At 51.0% G+C, this 16,878-nt stretch overlaps 2 pseudogenes; one reads left to right on the top strand and one right to left on the bottom strand.

The window, feature by feature from the left end:
- The window catches only part of LOC136466415 (uncharacterized), a 42,820-nt pseudogene extending 29,468 nt beyond the window's left edge, over positions 1-13,352 (top strand).
- A 1,184-nt stretch (positions 13,353-14,536) lies between these two features.
- On the bottom strand, positions 14,537-16,244 carry LOC136466422 (uncharacterized; annotated as a pseudogene).
- Positions 16,245-16,878: the final 634 nt, after the last annotated feature.

Genomic DNA, 16,878 nt, shown 5'->3' on the forward strand with positions numbered 1-16,878 from the left:
GAACCAAGCTAATCAGGAGTTCAGCTTATCATCCGCAAACTTCAGGACAGACAGAGAGAGTAAACCAAATCCTAGAAGATTTACTTAGAGCTTGTGTTATATCTTCAAAAGGGTCATGGGAGAAATGGTTACCTTTAGCTGAATTCTCCTATAACAACAGTTATCAAGTGAGTATCAAAATGGCTCCATTTGAAGCCTTGTATGGCAGAAAGTGTAGAACTCCATTGAATTGGATTGAGCCCGGTGAAAGGAGATATTTTGGTATTGATTTTGTCAATGAAGCCGAAGAACAAGTACGTATCATCCAACAACACATGAAGGCAGCTCAATCAAGACAGAAAAGTTATGCCGATAGAAGAAGAAGACCACTAACTTTTGAAATAGGTGACTATGTGTACTTAAGAGTATCGCCCATGAAAGGTGTGAAGAGATTTGGGATGAAAAAGAAGCTTTCACCAAGATATGTAGGGCCATACAAAATTTTGGAACGAAAAGGAAATGTTGCGTATAAGCTACAACTACCACCAGAGATGAGTGCAATCTTTGATGTGTTCCATGTTTCTCAGCTAAAGAAATGTCTTCGAGTGCCGGAAGAAGCTATTGCACCCACCAACGTGCAACTTCAATCGGATTTGACTTATGAGGAAAAGCCAATTCGAGTATTAGAAGTGATGGAGAGAGTGACAAGGAGTAAGATTATTAAGTTCTATAAGGTGGTGTGGAACAATCATAGTGAACAAGATGCTACATGGGAAAGAGAAGATTATCTGCAAGAAGTTTATCCCGCCTTTTTCCAAGAATGGTAGGTCTTGCAAATCTCGGGACGAGATTTTTATAAGGGGGAGGGGCTGTAACACCTCAGGTGTTAGCCTTGCATAACTTGGCTTGCATAACATGAGCATGAGCATCAAGCATTCATAAATCATCAATTACAACTGAAACATTTGATCAAAACACATGAAACATTACTTGTTATCGCGTATTTCTTAGAACATATGCATGTGATCATGTACAAATGAATGCAAGTGGGTAATGTTGGTCACTAAAACACCTTAGCTATACTTAGGTTAACAAAAGGAATCTTGTTCATGAAGGCCACATTTCATGATCCAGCACTTAAGTGATATTTCATGTGTTGACCTGAATAGCTATATGTGTGACTACTACATGAAATGCTTAAATAACCTTGCAAATTGCTCAAACATGCTTAGGATATCATTAGGAACAACTTTGGTATTTAGTGCTAGGGCTAGTTTGGTCATTAAGCCATGCCTTGATGTGTTTCCTCTTTTAAATGTGACATGTTTGACCAAAGTTGAACTAGGTGTTAGGGACCTTGCATGAAGGAGTTCACTAAAGCAAAGTTGTAGTGTTTGACATAAGGAACAACTTTTATTTTTGGGTCCCTGACTGATTCAGCTCCTAACATGTTTGAAATTGGATCACAAGAATCATCAAAACCTTGACTTCAACACTGCTCCCTCCCGTGCTCGCTGACCAAGCTTGGTAAGCCGCAGCAACGCGCACGCTCTCGCCGGAGTTCGCCGCCGTGATCCGTCGTAGTGGCCACACCGTTGTAGCCTACCATTCCCCGCGATAGCTGGTGCGCTAAATCCACCGTAGTACCCCGGTGCTCGTCCGAGCCTTAGATCGGGCCACCGAGGTCATCACCGGCGTTTCACCGTCGACCCGCGCCTCCACCCCACCATGGCCACCGCCGTAGCCGCTAGCTCCGACGAGAAGGCCACCCACGTAGCTCAATCGATGCGCGAAGTCGAGTAGATCATCGTGTGATGATGTCACCGCCGGCGAGTTCGCCGTCGGCGAGCTCTGGCCGCGCCCGCAGCGTACAGCGCCGCCACTCTGCTTCGGTGTCGATGACATGTGGGGTCCCCTGACCAGCGGGTCCCACCTGTCAGCGACAGCAGTAGTGAAGGCTAACTCATTTTGAATCCAGTTTTTGATGTGTTTTGTTATTTTTGTATCTTTAGTTTGGTAGCTCCTAAAATTGTGAAATAAATATGATTGTGTTGCTTAGGAAATGTAGTATTTAAGAAAAATATGTTCTTGGCTTCAACAGTAGAAATTTCGGGAGATTTAAATAGGGATTTCAAATGTGCTTTTGAATGCATTCAAATTTGTTTATTTTATATCTAAAGTTCCTTTGCTCCAAAAATTATGAAATTTTTGTGGTAGGCTATTCTTGTCATACATGAGCTTGGGTAAAAATTTGAGGACCAGTGCATGTGTAGATCTATAGTTATAGATTTTTCTTTTATAAATAGTTAATCTTTGCATGAATTTTTATAAATTAATTATGAGTCCAAAATTCATGAAATTTGTTGGAGGTGATACTAGTACCATATGGATGTTAGGAAAAATAAGAAATCTGTTGCTTGACACTTTTCAATAGGATTTTCCATTTATGCTATTTCAAGCCTTGCTTCCTTATCATTTTTGTATAGAATGTTCTACTTAGTAAAATGACATGAAATTTTTATAGTAGTCCTTTGATAGCATTAATAAGACTCTGTAAAATTTTGAGAATTTATTAAGCAAATTTGATATATATTTATTATTTAACCTAGATATCTAAATAAAATAATAAAGGCAATTTAATAAATAGTTTGGGCTTCACCATTATATCATCTTAACTGTATTTGGTATGCTGAAACTGTTGGTAGGTTCTAGGTTGTCAAATTTTGAATAATTACCTGAAGTAGAAGTGTTATTACTTTATATTGCATGTTAAGTAGTTTCTGGACTGATTCTAGAGTGTAATGAGTTACATGTTGAAACAAGTGTAGACTGTAAAAATGGTTAATAACAAAGTTGTAGAGAATTTGATAAGCTTTCCAGAAAGTCCAGGATCACTGTTTTTGAATTTGTAGAACTCCAGTTATGAGTGAAACAAGTAGCTACTGTTTGTGGTGTAGTCGATGCATTGTAGAAATAGTTAAGTAGTAATCGAGAAGAGATATGCACCTACTCAAACAACGCGATGCACTTGTTAACATTATGCATTCGTAATACTCATATCATACTCATGCATCTAGGATCGGAGGAAGAGATCACGTTACTGGAATTTGAAGAAGCAGAGGAAGGGAACCCGCAGGAGAATCCGCAAGCCCCAGCTCCCGAAGGCGTGGAGCAGAACCCTAAAGAGCTTCCGGAGTGCCCTGACCACTGCCCTACTTCCTTTTTGCGAGGCAAGCCCCGGAGCATTATAAGTCTCCCAGTAATTTACAAATGTTTACTTACGTATTGATGATTGATGCATTAGGTTATAAGAGTTGAATGAAACCACTTGATGCATGTACCTTCCTTGTCCAGATATTACACCTTTAACCGGTATAGGTCTAGGATCGAATATATATGCTTAGCCATGCTTAGACTGGTAGAAGTCGGGTGATGTCCTGTCACCTACGAGATATAGGTGGATACCGGAGCACGGTTGGCTATATCTGCTATCGTGGAACAGAACCATGTGGTAAAAGTAAATTGAGACCGGACAGGAGGTCGATAGGGAAGCAACAAGGCATGGAGGTCTTGGGTGTGGACTTATCCCCATCTGTGTCGATTAAGGACCATACCGTTGTTGGCGCTTCTGACAAGATTGAACGCATGCCTCTCACTTAGCTGGCCGGATAACTCGTTCCGACCGCGAAGCCGAGTAATTCAACTCAGGCCGGGAACCATTCTGTTGTGCGCTCCTTTCGGGGAACGATCAGACTGAGCCCAAGGGCAGGTTTGGCCTGAGCATCCTGGCATCTGGTGTTCCAGATTGTGCGGCGCGGTACGGACCCGCAAAATGTGTACCTGAGTTGTACCAAAGGTGACCTAAGACTATCGTGGCTGATAGATCTGGGTTTGTGTTAGGAATAAATTCCTAGCTGGTTGAAATCGATTCGAATCGCCGTCTCTCCCGGATAGTGAGAAACTTGGCTAGTCCCAACATCGTAGCAACTATATTATGAAACATGATGGTTCAAATGAATATGGAATTACAATACCTGCTATGGTTACTATTGTATGATTCTAAATAATATACCATATGTTTGGCATAGGATAGTTGCTAATCTAGAAATGGATAGTTATAATTAACTTGATAAAAGAATCACAATTGTACAACGGTTAATTGCCTTTTTCGCAAAATGTTGTCAAGTTACGTCCACTTATACAGCCTTGCATAATCCTTGGAGTCATTTTATTTCTGGTTCATGACGGGTAAGTCTAGCTGAGTACCTTCTCGCACTCAGGGTTTATTTTCCCATTGTTGCAGATGGCACTGTGTATCATGGTTATTGCAAGAGTTGCTTCTATCCCGCTATGGATGAGGAGTAAGCCTTGGGCAGGCTTCTTTAGAAATTCCTATCCTTGCTTTTGTGGACCGTGATCTGGCTTGGCACTGTATCAAACTATGTTGGAAACTTTATCTTCGAACTTATTTGCTTCCGCTTGTTTACCAAACTCAGTTTGTAATAACTTTTTATTTGTACTCTGATGATGAAAAGTATCTGCGAACTTTATGTAATATGTGGCATGTATGTTGAATCCTGTACGATCTTGGTTGTTGTAAATCGTTTATCGAGACCCATCGTGGTACTCAACGGACTACCAGGTTTATATGGATTCAAGTATGACAGTGCGACCGCTTGCGGATTGCCATTGTACTTGTATTCTTATAAATTGGTCGGTTCCGCGACAGGCGGCTGAGGAGCAGTGGTCTAACCCCATTCCTGATGCGCTCGTTGCGGGGGTACATCTCTCTGGTGAGTCACGCACCACTGTGGCCCCCGAAGCCTCCTTGCTCCTTACATTATCGATCTGTTCCCTTATTTGTGTTTGTCGTTCCTGCAGAGGATGAGGGATGTGCGAGCCTCTTCATCGCTCGTTCCCGAGGACGCAGAGCGATGGGCAGCGAACAGGGTGCAAGCCGAGGCATACAAGAAGCGAAAGGACACCGAGGAGACAAGGCACAAGAGGAAGAGCCTCAAGCGCGACGAGCTAGAGAAATGTCGTCGGTAGTAGAGGCACGATGGTCTCCCGATGGAGCCATCTCCATCACTGTTGTCGATGGATTCTTTGAGTGATGACGACGAGAGTGAGGTGGGGTCCTCTAGACCATCTCCCTAACATCAGGGGGACTACGCCCGGGGCGTCGGTGAGCGGCCTAGTGTTTCTAGGAGGAGGAGGAGGAGAGGATGCCTCGTGGCTGGCGATCGCCCGCCCTAGGGCTGAGGCCAACACGCTCAAGGCACAGGCATTGGGGAAGCACGCCGTTAGCCCGATGGGCTCGACGGCGGAGGTGGAGCGGGCGATGGTGGGGGTGACCCAACAGCCTCCGTAGAGGGTCGAGGGGGCGTCGGAGTCCAGCGAGGGCCGGACGGCACCGGTGGACATGGGGGCCATGCCACCATCACCGCCACCGTCACTGCAGAGGATGAGGGACGCAGTGTGGAAGCTATTGTGTCCCCATTCGAGGTAAGTGTTTTGTCAATGGAGTTTGCGACATCTTCCACTTGTTCTTTGGCCGTATGCTGACCTCGTGAGTGCTTTTCCTTTAGCTGGAAGCGTTAGGCGGAAGCGCCTACCCTGCCGCCACATAAGGCACTCAAGGTGAGCACCAGCTCCACTGCCTAATGAGTGGTAGAGGTGCAAGACACCATACAGCGTGGCGTGGCGTCGGCCAGGGCTGACCCGAAGGAGCCGGTCGCCCAAAGAGAGGCTACCGAGGTGGCCACGAAGCAAGCGGGGGAGGAGGAGCCTACGCCCCGCAAGGCCGAGGCCCACGAGTCAGATGAAGCTAAGGTGCCTTCAGTCGCTAAGGCCATCGAGGGCGAGGCCAGGGCCCCTAAGACCTCTAGTGCTGAGGTGGCGGATGCTGAAGCTCCCAAGACCACCGAGGCTGAGGTGGCAGAGGCTGGAGCTCCCAGGACTACCGAGGTCGAGACGGCGGAGGCTGGCATGGGCGTAGCAGAGCCGGCAGCCCAGGATGCAGAGACGGAGGTGGGGCAAGCTTCGATACTGCCCCCGGAGGTGGAGGTTCATTCAATCTCCTCCGACGATACTTCCTGGGGGAAGGAGGTGGCGGATGCCAAGGTGGCCAGCACCACGAAGCAGCTGGCTCTGACCTCTGGTGAGGGGAGCTCGGCCCTTGTCTGGGTACAACCCGAGCCCCATGGGTGGGATAGCCCGTGTGTCTTATGGTGGAGCCAGGGTGACCCTGAGGAGGAGCCTTTGTTTGCCCTCAAGGACACGGCCGAGGGGGGCGCTGGGACTCCTTTGAGCAATTCCGCTGTCTGGCGGAGCAGTCATTTTGGACAACGCTGTCCGTCGTGGCTGATGACCTGCCCGGTGTTGCCTAGGTATGCGCCTTCCTTTCTCGTGCTGTGTCGTCTTTTTCCTGAGTTTTCTCGTAGTGCTTGACGTCTGTTCTGCCTATCTAGGAGCTCGAGGCCCGGTCCCTCGGAAAGTCATTGTTCCTCCAGCGGGAGAGGGACGTCTGGGACCAACTCTGGCAGTAGAAGGACTTGCTTGCCAATGCCAATGAGCTTCTATCGGCATGGAGCGCGGAGGTGGAGGACCTCCGCCTTTGCTGTGTTGATATGAAGGCCGAGGCGGCCACGGCTTGGGAGCAGGCCACCCCTTTGGCGGCGTGGATCAAGGAGCTGGAGGAGGAGTTGACCCAGGTGGCTGGCGAGCAGGACAACTTTAGGTCCCGGGCTGAACAAGTGGAGGCCTCTACCAAGGCCATCGCCGGGCAGCTAGGGGTGGAGCAGGGCACGCACCTGCTGACGAAAGGTGCCCTGGCGGAGGGCCTCAAGGTGGCCGAGGCCTCCCGGGTCATGGCCTTAGCCTGGAAGGAAAAGGCCGAGGGTGAGTCCCATTGAGCCGCGCCCCTTGTTTTATTTGTTTTTCTTGTGTTCGACCCCTAACTCCCCGATGTGACGCAGGGCTAGAGAGGGAGGCTTCCAGGATGATCGAGGCCTCCTGGGTTGAGGTCCAAAACTAGAGGGAGAAAGCCGAGGGTGAGTCTCATAGGCTTGTGCCCCTGTTTGGCTTGTTTTCTTTCGTGCTTAACCCCGTCCCGCTTGTCTTGGCACAGGGTTGGAAAAGGAGGTCACCCGGGCAGCTGAGGCCTCCGTCGCAGTGTAGGCGGTGCTCGAGGCCGAGATCTGGGAGCACAACGTGCTGTAGAGCACCGCTCGTACCGCCTGCGAGGCCTTAGAGGTTGGGGGGGGGTGAGTCGGGCAGCTCCCTCGGGAGCCGCCTGATCATGTTGAGCGACCGAGTCCATGAGCGGCTCCGGGGGGCGCTGCATACGGGCGTCAAGCGTGCCCTGTCCATCGTTTCCTCGCACTATGCTGGCATCGACCTTGAGGCTGTTAGCGACGGTTACGTCGTGGCTAAAGATGATGAGAAGGTCGAGGAAGAGGTAATGAAGCTGGTGGAGGTGGCTGAGGCCCCTGGCACGGCGCTGGCCAAGCTGTTCGAAGAGGAGGTGGTTCCTCCTACGCCGACGCTGGCGACCCTGAGCTTTGACCTAGGCCAAAGGGGCCATGTAAATAGATTAGGACTTACATTATTGTACCATAATACTTGTGGCCGTCGAGGCCTTTTTAAAGTACTTATGCGTATATGCTTTTTAATCGTTTTTATTGTATTTCCGAGCCTCTACCCTCTGTCTCGTCTTCGAACATATCTCTTGCAAAAAACTTCCTTGGAGTCTAAGCTACCCTTAGGGCAAAAGGTGGTGAGGGAGTTGCCATAGCCTAGAGGCGTAGGCCATCTCACGGCTCGGCCGGCCTTTTGGCCCTGAGATAGACTTTTGGTCCTTAGGTTTTTTACAATCGATTTGTCAAAGTACGCTAGAGAGTTTGGCATAGAAATTTTTTCGAAAAACAACTAAAAATGGTGCTTGGGACTTAGGGGGGTCCCCCCCTTCTAGCTCCCGAGGGAGGCTCGGTTCTGCAGAGGTAGAGCCAAGTCTTGTTCGAGCCCCGCGGTGGGCACCTCTGCAGAGGCAGAGCCGAGTCTCCCTTGTAGCGTTATCGTAACACTGATCCCCCATCGATGGGCTCGGGGGGTTTCTCGAAAAATTAGAATAACTAAAGAATGCTTCTTTATTATATTTCGAGAAACAATGTATATAATGCTTGGAAATTTAAGGGTAGAAGCGACGTAGCTGTTCTATGTTCCAAGTGTTGATGAGGATTTCACCCTTCTCGTTGGCTAGCTTGTAGGTCCCAGGCTTTAGCACTTGGGCGACGATGTATGGCCCTTCCCATGGTGGGGTCAGCTTGTGGCGGCCCTTATTGCTCTGCCTCAGTCTCAGCACCAGGTCGCCTACCTTTAGGTCTCGGCTTCGAATGCAACAGGCTTGATAGCATCGTAGGGCTTGCTGGTACTTGGCCAAGTGTAGCAGCGCAATGTCTCTGGCTTCCTCCAGTTGGTCGAGGGCATCCTCGAGGGCACTGCAGTTGCTCTGCTCGTTGTAGGCCTATAGCCTCGGGGAACCATACTTCAAGTCAGTGGGGAGGATGGCCTCGACTCCATAGACCAGGAAGAACGATGTGAACCCCATGGCTCGGCCCAGAGTGTTCCTCAGGCTCCAGATGACCGACGGGAGTTTGGTAAGCCATTTCTTGCCAAATTTCTTCAACCAGTTGTATATTCTTGGCTTGAGACCCTATAGGATCATGCCATTGGCACGTTCTACTTGCCCGTTTGTCAAAGTTCCTCGGGGGCGGGGTTCTCGTTCAGCGCTGCCCGAGACTCGACATGTGGAGGCATGGCATCGCCTACCCCCTCGCGGGGTGGGAAGCGACTGCCTGCCCCTTCATCCTCATCGCCCGCGCTCATAAGTGCCTTCATCATTGGAGTTGGAGTAGCCGAAGCAGTAGTCGCTCACGGCCATGAAGCGGCGCATGGCTTCAGGGTCGCGAACCCCGAAGAAGTCCACTCCAGCCCACGCCTCATCCTCCTCTGAGGAGTCAGCGTGGGTGTGGGTCGAGGTTGTGGTGATGAGGTCGAGGGCGAAACGTTGGTGGCGTCCTAGGGACTCTGCGTGAGCGAAAGCATAGGCAGAAGCGTAGGCGGCGGCATTGCTCAACCCAAAGGGGTACGGGGATGGTGTCGTCGCCTGGCTCTGCTCTGCCAGAGTTGACTCCTTAGGAGGTGGTGGGGTAGAGCTTGATGACGGAGCATCGCTACGCACCACCGGCGTCTTTCCTTTGCCCAGGCTTAAGCTAGACAGGTCCCCAACTAGGGACTCCGTACCAACAGCTGGGCATGGGATACTGGCGGAGCGCGGTGCGTTGCCCTAAGCTCGCGCGGTGTCAGGGTGGTCCCGCTCGCGTCGTGCCTAGCGAGCGCAACGAGAGCGATGGCCCAGGCGCCGTCTGCGCCTAAGCTACTGGTGCATGATGTCATCATCGGTCGGTGGGGCTCTGGGTGTGAGGAGTACCATATCATACTCACATCCTAGAGACATAAACTCTAGGCTCCTAAACTAGATCACCGTGCCGAGACACAGTGGTCGCACGGGGTTTGCCATCTGGAACTTGTTGGGATGACTAAGCTGACACGCAGTATGGCCCCTACCTGGCGCGCCAACTCTCGGTATTTTGGACCGGCGGGCCCTCAACCAGCTAGTGAAAATGTACTACGTGCCCCTAATCCTAGATGGTGATGCAAAGAGACACAAGGTTTATATTGGTTCAGGCAATAGGTGCCATACGTCCAGTCTGAGAGAGCGATCTTGTATTCTTTGCACTGAGGTGCTTGTAGTAGGGGTTTACAAGCTAGGCGAGAGAGGGAGCTAGTCCTAGGTCTCTACGTAGAGTGGCGTGGGTTGCTTGAGATGTTGATCTCTTACAGTGAGGAAGCGTGAGTGTTACAGAGCGTTGTGCATAGCTTGCGCGTGTGAGTCTCCGTGAGTGTCTATGTCAGTCCTTCTAGAAGCGACCCCGGTCACTCCCTTTTATAGTCGAAGGGAGGCACGAGGGCGGTACATGGATTTGCTACATGGCATTTTGTGAGCTAAGGCAGCATGTCCGAGCCCTGCAGCTTGTCACTATGGCGGCATGGTCAATGGAGCGGTCTTGTCCTCGGTGCACTGGAGCGACGCGCCAGTCACGCCCGATCATGTGCGGCGTGGGAGGTCCTGTGATGGCTTAGTGCAGGGTATGGCGCATACTATGGACGACATGCCGGTCGCTGTATGTTGACAACGTAGAGAGCCGAGGCCTAGTCGGTGCAGAGGCTAAACCATTGTGGGGGGCTCAACGGGCGCGAGTCCCGAGGCTACCAAGACCCCAAAGCGGATAGCCGAGGCTCAGAGGGAGCAGTTGGTCTTTGTACGTCGATTCCAAGGCTACAGGGACCCAGACATGACTCTCCACGCCGCGCTGTCCTCAGAGCAGGGGTTAGGCAGCATAGTGTGGCACGGGTGTCAGTCGTGGGCACAGTACCAAGCACAGCGGCCGGTAACCCCTGCCCTGTCCTGTCCTGGATGGCATGGCGTCGATGTGACTCACGTTTCATCGGCCACTCCACTGTATTGAGCCGTCGTTCGGCTGATGTTGTGGAAGTGGTTGAACGCGTCAGTTGGACGTGACATCCTATCAGAGAGGTCGGTCAAGGCGGAGGCGACGGGGTTGTTGCTGAGCCGGCCTCGAGCAAGGCGAAGAATCGATACCTCGTCCGAGGCCTTACGGGCGGGGCTTCGGGCGAGTCAGAGAATTGGTACCTCGTCCGAGGCCTTACGCGCGGGACCTCGGGCGAGGCCTTGCGAGGGGCCTCGGGTGAGTCAGAGAATCAGTACCTCGTCCAAGGCCTTGCGCGGGGCCTCGGGCGAGCTGGAGAATCAGTACCTCGTCCGAGGCCTTGCGCGGGGCCTCGGGCGAGCCGGAGAATCGATACCTCGTCTGAGGCCTTGCGGTTCGGGGCCTCGAGCGAGGCGGAGAGTCAGTACCTCGTCCGAGGCCTCGTGGTTTCATTCTGGGCTGAGCCCGCTTTGGGTGAGCCCGGATATTGTTCGAGGTGGCCCAGGCAGCCCAGCCAAGCCTCGGATAAGGTGGGGGTTTGCCGGTGGTTGTCTCTTAGTTTTGATTTTTACAAGGTCTAAGCGATCTTTTCGGTCCTTGCTTAGGGGACCCCTTTTTATGGTACCCGACACCAATATGGTGCAATAAATAGGATGGACACTCATGGATATCAAGCACCATCACACATGTCCACTATTGGAATTAAAAGCAAGGGAGAGTTGTTCTTCAAGTATTTTGAACCTGACTCCCCTTACGAAAGGATACCTTTCATAGACAAGGTTTGCAGTCCCATTATTATGTTCGGATCTAACTTCCAACATTCATGTTTTCCAAAATTTACAAACTTTATGATATGCACTCCACTTATGATACCTTGTTTGGTGTCCATTCATAAGTTGAATCAGGTTCTAAATACTTGAAAGATACCCTCTTGCAGCGTATGTAGCTCCAATAGCTTTATATCTAGCGACTTCTCTGTCATTCACATGTTTCAAATTTTCTACATGCACAACTCCCCCTGCATATATCATATGGGAAGAGAAATTTATTAGCATACATAATTTACTGAATTTAAGATGTTTCTATTTACCTACCGCAAGATTTGTTTTCCCAAATAAGGAAGAATAAGTATACATATCTCTAGCAATGATGTTGGTACCTTGGATCTAGTTGTTAAAGACAACAAAGAGTGATGGGGGAAAATGAAATTCTAGATCAAGGCGGGCATCAATGGAAATTATGTCGCTAGCTTGGATCAACGTAAGTGTACAAACAATTGAGGCTAGAGGGGACCAAAATTTAGATCAAGGTTCAACACCATCGATAACAATATAGCTATCTTGGGGTCCAAGCGAGTGCATAGGAAGCAAAGGCGCTGCATAACAAAGAATTTGGATCAAGATGGGGGCACAACAAAAGGGATATGGTGTTTCTAGCTTTGATCTAGTGGAGCAGAGAGAAATTAAAGGATTGTGGGAAAACAAGAGATTGGATCTAGATGGGCTTGGACCAGTGGTGAAGGCTCCAAGGGAGGAGCAAGCCAGTGGGGGGTTCAATCCCCCGTCCCACACCTGGGCTCTTGTGAAGGCCGCACCAAGTGGTGCTTTTTTTTTAAAAAAAAAGGTTGTTGATTTTGGAGGTGGAAGACTCACCGTAGCAAGTGAAGAAGACGATAGTCATCGTGGGAGACGACGATGAGTGACACCATCATCTATCTCTTGGATGGCTATAGGTGTAGCAGACGGTGGTTGATTGATCAATCCTGTATTGAAGGAATTTTGGGTAGATAACATGTGGGTAGGGTGGAGGCAGCGGAAGAGTGAGTAGGGTTAAGGTAGAGACGACGGAAGGGGAGGGCCGTATATATAGAGAACAATGCAAGGATGAACCCGTTTGATCTTGATCCTAGGGTCACTAGATACACCTTTTTTAAGAGGAAAAGTCATGACGTTGATGGGGGTGTTTGGTACGGATGGGCCAGTCCATAACTGTGTCTCCTTGGGTTGTAAAGGGTGGGGCAACAGTTATTGCTGAGTGAATGCTACCGTATAAATCGTAGCGGTTGCTACAACAATCACAAGCAAACATGCTCGTTGTCTCTTTATGCAAAGTCACATGCAGAACACTAAAGTATCAGGTGGAGTTAGACTTAAATGTGAATTTTTCTAGGGGTCCATAAAATTCCCTATATTTTATGATCTTATTTGCAGTTTTTCTCTTGTGTTTAGGTGTATGATCTATGCTATGGTTGTCCTTCCCTATCATCTTTCAGTAGTGCAGAGCTCTCACGATCAAGTTGGATGTCGGTTTTTTTTGTAACTTTTCATAATCACTTACTTTCAATCTTGACATAGAAATATTTATACATATATGACATTCACTTAAAGTAAATAATGACCATGATTTTACTTTCTTCTATTGTCATCTAGGTATCCAACAAGTCATGTCCCTGTGAAGAATAAAAAAGATCTAAATACTTGCTTTTTGACCTACCATAGCCTTTCAACATGCAAAAGGTATGCGACACTTATAAAAGGTAGTAATAAGGAGTATTTATTGTGATTAAACTGTGTCAAATGTGCATTGATATAGAGTGGACCATCATGGTACGGAATTACGGATACATGATGGTTTGTGAATGCCATCATCTGGCAATTGTAAATACTTTGGTGGTAGTTTGGTGTGCAATTGCAATAGCGGTACTGATTTTGACTGCAGGTATCCGGGAAGACATTTGTTCCCAGTGACATGCAGTACAGCAGTACTGTATATTCTGTTTCAGTTGATTTGGTCTACGAATGATTTTCTATAAGGATCCTTGTCATGGGGATGATTTGAGTACCAAGTGCCAGCAGAGTTGCAGAGAAGTACTAAAAATCAACAACAGGCCATCAGACGGGCTGCTAAGCGGGCTAGGACAGAAAAAGAGGGCTTCACCTCTACAAAAGCATCAGCATCGTGGGAGGCAAGCATCGAACGAGAACAGAACCCTCTGCTCTGCTGTTCTTGCTTCCTGCCTCTAGTTCTTGCTTTCCCCGTCTATTTACCCTGTTGAATCCTGGATTGAGTAAATCTTGATACTACTGTTTTTTTTTTTTTTTGAGCAACATCTTGATACTACTGTTGAGTGAATCTTGTTGGGACATCTAGGTCCAGAACACAATGGGCCCGTTTGCATGGGTCCAGGACTCTAGTAGGTCCATGTGACATGCCTCTTTTGTGCAGCGCATGTGGGCCCGCGAAAGGCATGCTGGCCCAGTTCAGAACTCCAGACCCACCACTGTCAGCTACATGACCATGAGTAAATGCTGGTCCTTTTCTGTCTCTCTTTTGCGGATCCATTTTCCTTTTTTGCTGGGAGATTGCAATTAGTACTAGAACGCAGAGACTCTTTTTAATGTACAGAGACAACAAAATGGTGTCCTAAACTGAGCAGTTGCCCATGGTGAAAAAAGTCTATGCAAGTCTCTCGCTCAATATGGATGGTTTTTACAGCGACACATGTTGCCGAGGTTAGAATTTATCGATCCACAATTTGTAGTGCGTTTAGCGTAAAAGGCCCTACGAAGAGAGACAGAAAAAAAGGGGAGTAATATGCATCGTGGATCCTTAAACTTGTCTTGTGGTGTCACTTAGGTTCACAAACTTTTAAATCGTACTTCTGGCACCCTAATATTGTTTAAGTATGCCACTTAGGTCCATAACTCATCGGAACAAAGTTTTCACCGACGTGGCGTGGACAGCGTGACGCAAGCGCACAGGGGCACGGGCGAGCAGCATGCACGAGCATCCGCCACATAGCGAGCAGCATGCATGAGCAGCCACCTTTACCAGCGTGTATGTTCGGCCTGTGTTGTTGTTGCTGCTGCTGCTGCGGCGGCGGCGGCGCTTTCCCGCGCGACCACGACAGCTGCTTGCTCGCGCACACCAAGCACGCCCTCGCTGCAAACCTATAGAGCCTAATGGAGAGAGTAGCCACGCGTCACTCACTCCTTGCCCCTCTTGCCAAACGCCGCCCTGGTCACGGCCCTGATGCCCCCCACCCACATCTACGCGGCCTCCTCACCGTCTTGGCACACGAAGTGCACCTCCCTCCCTGTCGCAGTCACCACATGGAACAGACCCGGCTCACACGCGTCTCCCTTCCGCTGCCTATGCCGCTGGAACGCCGAGCTGCCACCGACCTTGCCCTCCCGGTAGATCACGTTGCGCCGGCTCGACCCGCCCCACCGGACCACGCCCGTCGTAGCGACCATGCACAGCGACTTGCCATGAGGCCTCCCGCGCCCACCCTTGGTGTGCTTCCTGACGTGCGCGCCTTGGAGGACCACCTGCCGGCCCAGCTCATCCATGATCACGTCCTTGGTCTTGCTGAACCCCGCCGTGGCCAGCGCTGCTCGCGCCAGGGAGAGCGCCGTCTCGCCGCGCGACGTCCGGAGGTCGCAGTGAGCGTCGTAGGAGATGAGAAGCTCGCCCACGCCCACGTGGCCTTCCCTGGCCGCGAGCATCAGCGGGGTGTAGCCATAGCCGTCGAGGATATTCACGTCACAGCCTGTGCTGGCGAGGTGCCGCACGACACAGTGAAGCGCATAGAATCCTCCAGGCATGCCCTTCTCCAGTGCGAACTCGAGCATGACCAGCTCGAAGAGGTCCCTCTTCTTGCTCTGCTGCGCCAGCCCAATGGCCGTCTCGCCACGCTTGTTGCTCAGCTTCACGTTGGCGCCAGCAAATACGAGGGCGCGGAAGGCCTCCACGTTGCCCATCTTGGTAGCAGCCATTATGGGCGAGCACCCATCCAAATCCTGCTCGTCCACGTCCATGCCTGACTGAGCGAGCAGCACTTCCATCGCGGTCGTGTTGCCGCAGAGTGCGCCGAACATCAGCCGGGAGAACACGTTCCGATCGCTCGAGCGTGGGATGGTCCCAGACCGAATCGCGCCAAGAACAGCCCGTTCGAAGCGGGTCTTCCATCCCCCAGAGGAAGCGACGGAGGCCGGGGAGTCGCTAGCCGAGTTTAACAACGCGACGTCTGTACCGGCGGACACGAGAACTCCAAGGCAGTCCTTGCGTTTGTGGCGCGAACAGAGGATGGCAGCGGTGTCGTCGGCCTCTGCCCTCGCGTTCACGTCGCAACCCCCTGTCAACCAGTATCTGCAGGATCTTCGGCTGGCCGAGGCATGAGGCGAGGTGAACCGGCCTGGACCTGTTGCTCCTGGACGTCTTCACGGGAGCTTCGGAGTCCGCACCGGACGCCAGCAAGGTCTGGACGGCACCGGCGCTGCCACAGAGGATGGTGTGGTGGAGGAGCGTCCAGGCGAGGTGACTGGCAGTCGACGTGTACTCGCTATGGAGGAGCATGTGCAGGATGGTGCGCGTGCCTGTCCGGCTGCTCGTAACACACATTCGCATCGGGAGCCGACGGCGCAGAACGGTGGAAGGAAGAGGAAGGAACCGGCGGCAGCGACACCCTCCCCCTCGGTGAGCCTCGCAGGCATGGCGGCTCGCCTCCTCGGCCCGCGACGCTGCGCGAGCACGACCTTTGCGCGGTTGCGCCCAGCTCCAGCGGCCGGCACTCGGCAGCAGCGGCGGCGGGGACACCGCGAGCGCGGCACCCCGACAACCCGTGACAGGCACGGTTTGGGAGCCGGCTTGCCCGCGCGCCTGTGCGCGGGCGCGGCTGGTGCTAGCCTGCATGGCGGCGGCTTACACGCGTGCCTGTGCGCAGCCGCGGGCTCGCCTGCACGGCGGTAGCTCGTGCATGTTCCTGTGCGGCTGCTCATGCATGCAGCTTGCGCCGTGCTCCTGTGCATGATGCTCGCCCGTGCCCTATGTGGCTGCTCATGCATGCTGCTTGCCCGTGCCCCCTGTGCGCTTGCGCCACGCTGTCCACGCCACGTCGGCCAAAACCTTGTTCTGATGAGTTATGGACCTAAGTGGCATACTTAAACAACATTAAGATACCAGAAGTACGATTGAAGAGTTTGTAGACCTAAGTAGTACCCCAAGACAAGTTCGAGTACCCACGATGCATATTACTAAAAAAAAAAAAAAGGTGTTAACTCGTGGACATGAAAGACTCCACGTCATGCTGACACGGGCGTCCTATTCTTTCATAGTTATCCACTTCGACTTGCCCTAGCCAGCACATCCGTGTTTGGAATAGATTTTCAAAATCATACGTACTCCTAGGCACGTAGGAGTATATCATCTTACGTTGACGACGATATGCCTCGGAGGTTGGGATCGTGTCTGTGTCACCTATCGCGGCGTGTGCAGCGTGGAGGCTTATTTTGTCTCGAGAGGCTTCTAATTGCTGATTGGAGTTGCC

The sequence above is a fragment of the Miscanthus floridulus genome, chromosome 1 (assembly GCF_019320115.1).
Source record: "Miscanthus floridulus cultivar M001 chromosome 1, ASM1932011v1, whole genome shotgun sequence".
NCBI lineage: Eukaryota > Viridiplantae > Streptophyta > Magnoliopsida > Poales > Poaceae > Miscanthus > Miscanthus floridulus.